This window comes from Bos javanicus, chromosome X, assembly GCF_032452875.1.
Source record: "Bos javanicus breed banteng chromosome X, ARS-OSU_banteng_1.0, whole genome shotgun sequence".
NCBI classification, from domain to species: domain Eukaryota; kingdom Metazoa; phylum Chordata; class Mammalia; order Artiodactyla; family Bovidae; genus Bos; species Bos javanicus.
In genome coordinates, this window is record NC_083897.1 from 24,585,663 (window position 1) to 24,591,814 (window position 6,152).

The 6,152-nt window shown below is 36.1% G+C and overlaps 1 pseudogene; it reads left to right on the forward strand.

The window, feature by feature from the left end:
- The first annotated feature begins 5,029 nt into the window (after positions 1-5,029).
- Positions 5,030-5,857, forward strand: LOC133243342 (small ribosomal subunit protein eS1-like; annotated as a pseudogene).
- Positions 5,858-6,152: the final 295 nt, after the last annotated feature.

Sequence of the window (6,152 nt, forward strand, 5' to 3'; positions counted from 1 at the left end):
ATGAATGGGTACGTGACCTTTGGATAGGGTGAAGTGTTGTGGAGGAGTAGCGGGCAGGAACTGGTATGGAAAAGGTATGCAGGTGAAACAGGAACTGAGAGCTTGGATGGGCACTCTTGCTCTGTGATATGAGCCCCCACTCAGCTGCAGGCTAATTTGTACTTTTATCAACAGCCTTTGTTATTCTGGGCTTCAGACAGGCCTAGAGGGAGGGAGAAGAGTAACTGGACATGTGGAAAGAAGGTTCTTGTTTGGTGTTTCCTCTTACTATCACACTAGTCTTTGGAGGTGAGCACATCCCAGTGGTCTGAGTCTGAACACATGGAAACAAAATGAAAGCCCTACACTGAAAGTCAAGAAAGTGGCAGTTGCAAAATGCTGATGGGGAGGCAAAAAAAGTTTTTTTGTTTCTTTTTTTCCAGCCATTAACAACTTCTTAATATAAGTAATTCAAATGTAATATATAATGTTTTTAATATTTAATTTTGTAGAAAATTAGATATATGTATACATAAAAAATGAAATTTAAAAGTATCCACAATCCTACTGCTTAGAGAACAGCTCTTGATATTTTCATCTATATTGTGACAGACTCCAGATTAAAAAAAAAAAAAAAAACAACTAGGCTATTACCAGAGTGTTTCATAATCTGCTTTCCATATGTGTTCCACTTCATCCAAAAGTTTCCATACTTTTATAATCATCTTCATAACTGTTTTCTAGGGCCTTGAGTACCATAAAAATACATACTACTACTATACCTTATGTTCTTAGTATTACAGTCTGTAATACTTGTTACCTACACAAATATCTTTTACTACAGGATATTTTTGTATGGTGGATTCCAAAGAAATGTACATGACATGTTCTGAGGCATTTTCCTTTCTCATTCAAATATTTCCAGAATGTTTCTCTATTTCTCATCACCTTTGGGCAGGAGTGGGATGGGGTGGGGGAACCAATCCTGTTATTTAGATTGCTTTTTTTTTTAAAAGGTGATTATTTGATATTAGTAACCTAGACTGAGAATGGAAAAGATAATATGGGTAATTCTGTACTATCATTCCCTGACTCATGACTGGTAGCACATTGTTTAGTCACCAATTGTCTTTGCTGATAATACTTTTAATCAGTTACTGGCTGATTATGTAGTTTTATTTTTCACTATATTTGTAAAAAGAAAAATTTTCAAGAACCAACTCCAAATTATACTATTTTTTCCCTTTATCTCAATTTGCCTTTTATCCTGAGAGATTTTTAGAAGAGTAATTTGGTGTTATTTTGTGTAACCATTTGTTCTCTGAGGTGGATCTCTTTAATTTTTAAGGATGATTTTGGTCTTCTCAAGGTCAGGCCAATTTTAAAATAGAATTTTCCTGAATATTATATTTTAGTGTTCTGAGAGAGGCAGTTTTCACACTCCTGAGGGACAAAGATTTCTGAAAACCTTTTTGATGGAAACTGTGGTTCATAATGATCAAAGTCTCCTCCCAACCTGTTACTTTCTTTGAAAAGCTTAAAAGTACGTTGTTCCTCCCCTGAGTATATCCCCTAGCGAAATTCTTGCACATCTGCACAGAAGACATGTACCAGAATACTCATTATGAGTCATAGCAAAAATTGTATCTTAACTGTTCTATCAATGGGAGAACAGATAAATATTATAGATTTTTATATGCTACCTGCATTAGCATGAGTGAATTTCAAAATACCCCAATATAAAATGTTTTTGGTGTTAAAAAATAAAATTAAAAAAATTGTCAAGGAAAAAACTGCTGTATGATAAATATGGCAAAATATAATTTATACAAAGTTTAAAACTATGTAAAACATTTCTGTTTAGACAAGCTAAATTATACTACTTTAACAAACACTCTGAAATCTCAGTGACTTAGATCCATGATACGTCCAGCTCCGATTATCTGGGGCCTCTGTTTATGAGTAATTCAGAGTCTCAGGCTGATATAAACTTCATTTTGTCACATGCTTCACTGATCACTTTACCAGTGGGAAGCAGATAAAGTGACTTGCATGGTAGTTCTTAAAGCTTCTCCCTGAAAGAGGAATATTTCTTTTTCACTTATATTTCATTGTCTAAAGAAAGTTACATAGTCACACTGAACTTTAAAGGACTAGGAAGTATAATCTTACTATGTGAGTGTAAGATCACCCCAAGTATTTGGTTGTTGTTGTTTAGTTGTTAAGTCGTGTCTGACTCTTTGCAACACCATGAATTGCAGCACACCAGGCTTCCCTGTCCTTCACTATCTCCCAGAGTTTGCTAAATTCATGTCTATTGAGTTGGTGATGACCTCCATCCATCTCATCCTCTGTCACCCCTTCTCTTCCTGCCCTCAATCTTTCCCAGTATCAGAGTCTTTTCTAATGAGTCAGCTGTTCGTATCAAGTGGCCAAAGTATTGGAATTTCAGCTTCAGTATCAGTCATTCCAGAGAATATTCAGTGTTGATTTCCTTTAGGATTGTGTTTGGTGGATAACTCTAGCAACTACCAGACTAAACAGTACTCTGTAGTGCAGATGGACATATGCAAGTATGGTAAAAGTACACAGTTCTGAATGGAAATACTGAACACTAAATTCAGATTAATGATACCACTGTGGATGAGAGGAAGAAGAGAGTGGGATGGGATGAGAAAGCTGAATAACTGATATCTGCTTCTTCAGTTAACTCTGTTCTCCACTCTGCTCTCTGCCAGGGGAGGCTGACCTGTATCAACTGCATAAACTGGTTCTCCATGTTCTGTGGCTTCAGGAAGGATTTGGACAATGGGGAAGCCAGTAGGAATTCAGAAAGAGGGTAGAGAGTATTCTTCTGTCTCCTTCTCTGTGAGGTCCCCTCAGACTGCCTATGTTTGACCAGAGGTCTCTGCTACACTCAAAGAGGCCAATTCTACATGATATTCTTTGGATTCCAGGCATATCTCCTTTTCTTATCCCTTTGGGCCTAAGGATGGTAACAGCTTTTTTGCTAATACTCCCAAATTTCTGCACTGTTTTTTGTAGCTCTCTCATACCCACACCTTGGTAAATAGTCATTTTTCTATCAAAATCTCTTGGAATGATCTCATATTGAGTGTGTCACTATGTTTCTTGTTGGGACCCAGATGGATACATAAACAAGAGGTCTTATTTATATCTCTAATGTTTATTTCATATGCTGAGTTGTTGGCACATAGGTGTTCATTATAATAGTCTCTATGCTTTTGGGTTAAAGACCTAAATGTAAGACTGGATACTATAAAGCTCCTAGAGAAAAACATAGAACACCCTTTGACATAAATTGTGGCAATATTTTTTGGAACTATCTCCTATGCTATGCTATGCTAAGTCACTTCAGTCGTGTCCGACTCTGTGTGACCCCATAGATGACAGCCACCAGGCTCCCCCATCCCTGGGATTCTCCAGGCAACAACACTGGAGTGGGTTGCCATTTCCTTCTCCAATGCATGAAAGTGAAAAGTGAAAGGGAAGTCGCTCTGTCGTGTCCAACTCTTAGCGACCCCATGGACTGCAGCCTACCAGGCTCCTCCGTCCATGGGATTTTCCAGGCAAGGGTACTGGAGTGGGGTGCCATTGCCTTCTCTGAACTGTCTCCTAGAGTAATGGAAATAAAAACAAAAATAAACAAATGGGGCCTAATTAAACTCAAAAGCTTTTGCACAGCAAAGGAAACTATAAACAAAATGAAAAGATAATCTACAGAATAGAAGAAAATATTTGCAAATGGTGCAAGTGACAAGGAATTACTTTCAAAAATATGCAAACAGCTCAATATAAAAAATAAGGAGACAACCCAATCAAAACTGGGCAGAGGATCTAAATAGAAATTTATCCAAAGAAGACATGCAGATGGCCAGCAGGCACATGAAAAGATGCTCAACATTGCTAATTATTAGAAAAATACAAATCAAAACTACAATGAGGTTATTACCTCATTCCTGTCAAAATAGCCATCATCAAGAAGTCTATATAAAATATTTCATAATTAAAGAACAAACTGCAAAATTTCTGTCAAAGCACACCACAAACATCACACACAATACCCACCCCCTCAAAAACCTTTAAAATTCTATTCTTTAAACCTATTCTATTGACAGTTTCTAAATATAGAATGGTGATTAAAGTTGTTCTTTGTTCCTTTTCCCTTTGTGATTTTGTTTCATAAAAATAAAGCAAAATAAATAAACAATAAACAATAGAAGTTCTGTTAGCTGACCTCTGAGTGGTTTCTGGGTCCTCTATAATACATGTAATACTTGTAGCACATGTAAAGCTCATGGCTAGTAGGCATCTCCTTGTGTGCTTATGTGGTCCTTTTCCTACTGGTTGAGGAGTATGCTTATCAAGAATCATTTGCATATTTGCAAATGTTTTATATGCTAATTAAACTTGATATAATAACAATTCAATTAAATGTCAAAGAAACCAATGTGATATAACTATAAAAATAAAGCTTTTTTTTTTCATGCAGGAATGCTCAGATAAAAGCCTTGGGAAAACACAATAAAGGTGAGCTCTAAAATAAATCTGTATTAATCTGGAGTGAGCAAGAAAATAAAAAATTTGTAAAAATATTATAAAAATTAGAAGACCTCTCCCAGATTGTTTGTTGCTTTTTAAGTTATTGCTCCAATGCAAATAAAATGTAACTGGAAATAATAATAACAGAAATGTAACTAGAAATAAAATGTAACTAGTATTCACTGTTAGTATGCATTTCATAAGGATGAGGAACAGGACTCTGGATACATCACAAGAGAAGACCTTGGCTTCACCTTACAGGACTAGTTAAGGAATATACACTTTCATGTTTTATGTTAAAAATATGGAAAAGAACTACAAAACTCTAATAAAAGTAATAAAAGCTCTAAGTAAATGGAGATGTTCCATATGCATGGATAGGAAGAATCAGTATTGTCAAGATGTCACTTCTTTCCAATTTATTTTATATATTCAATTTAGTCCCAATTAAAATCCCAGGAAAGCCCTTTTGGCTCTGAGTGGCACCATGGCGGTCGGCAAGAACAAGCACCTTATGAAAGCAGGCAAAAAGGGAGCCAAGAAGAAAGTGGTTGACCCATTTTCTAAAAAGGATTGGTATGATGTGAAAGCATCAGCTATGTTCAATATAAGGAATATTGGGAAAACATTGGTCATGAGAACTCAAGAAACCAAAATCGCATCTGATGGCCTCAAAGGTCATGTTTTTGAAGTGAGTCTTGCTGATCTGCAGAATGATGAAGTAGCATTTAGAAAATTCAAGCTAATTACTGAGGATGTTCAGGACAAAAACTGCCTGACTAATCTTCATGGTATGGATCTTACCCGTGACAAAATGTGCTCCATGGTCAAAAAGTGGCAGATCATGATTGAAACTCACGTTGATATCAAGACTACCAATGGTTACTCTGTGTGGGTTTTAATAAAAAAAAATGCAACAATCAGATTCGGAAGACCTCTTATGCCCAGCACCAGCAGGTGCGCCAGATCCACGAGAAGATGATGGAAATCATGACCTGAGAGGTGCAGACAAATGACTTGAAGAAGGTGGTCAATAAATTGATTCCAGATAGCATTGGAAAAGACATAAAAAAGGCTTGCCAATTTATTTATCTGCTCCATGATGTCTTTGTTAGTAAAAATGCTGAAGAAGCCCAAATTTGAATTGGGAAAACTCATGGAGCTACATGGTGAAGTTAGTAGCTCTGGAAAAGCTACTGGGGACGAGACAGGTGCTAAAGTTGAATGAGTTGATGGATATGAGCCACCAGTCCAAGAATCTGTTTAAAATGCAGACCTTTAATGGTGACAAATAAAAGATCTTATTTGTGGTAAAAAAAAAATCCCAGGAAATTATTTTGTGGACATTGACAAACTGATTCTACAGTTTTTAAGTAAAAGCAATAACCATGGATAGCTAACATAACACAATCCTGAAGAAGACAAAGTTGGATTGACACTACCCAAGACTTACAATAAAGCCACAGTAATTAAGAAAGTGTGGTTTTAGTGAAAGAATAGAAAAATTATCATTGGAATAGAATAGAGAGCACAGAAATAGACCCAATTAACAAAGGAACAAAGACAATACAATGGAGAGAAAATAGTCTTTTCAATGAAAAGTGATAAAA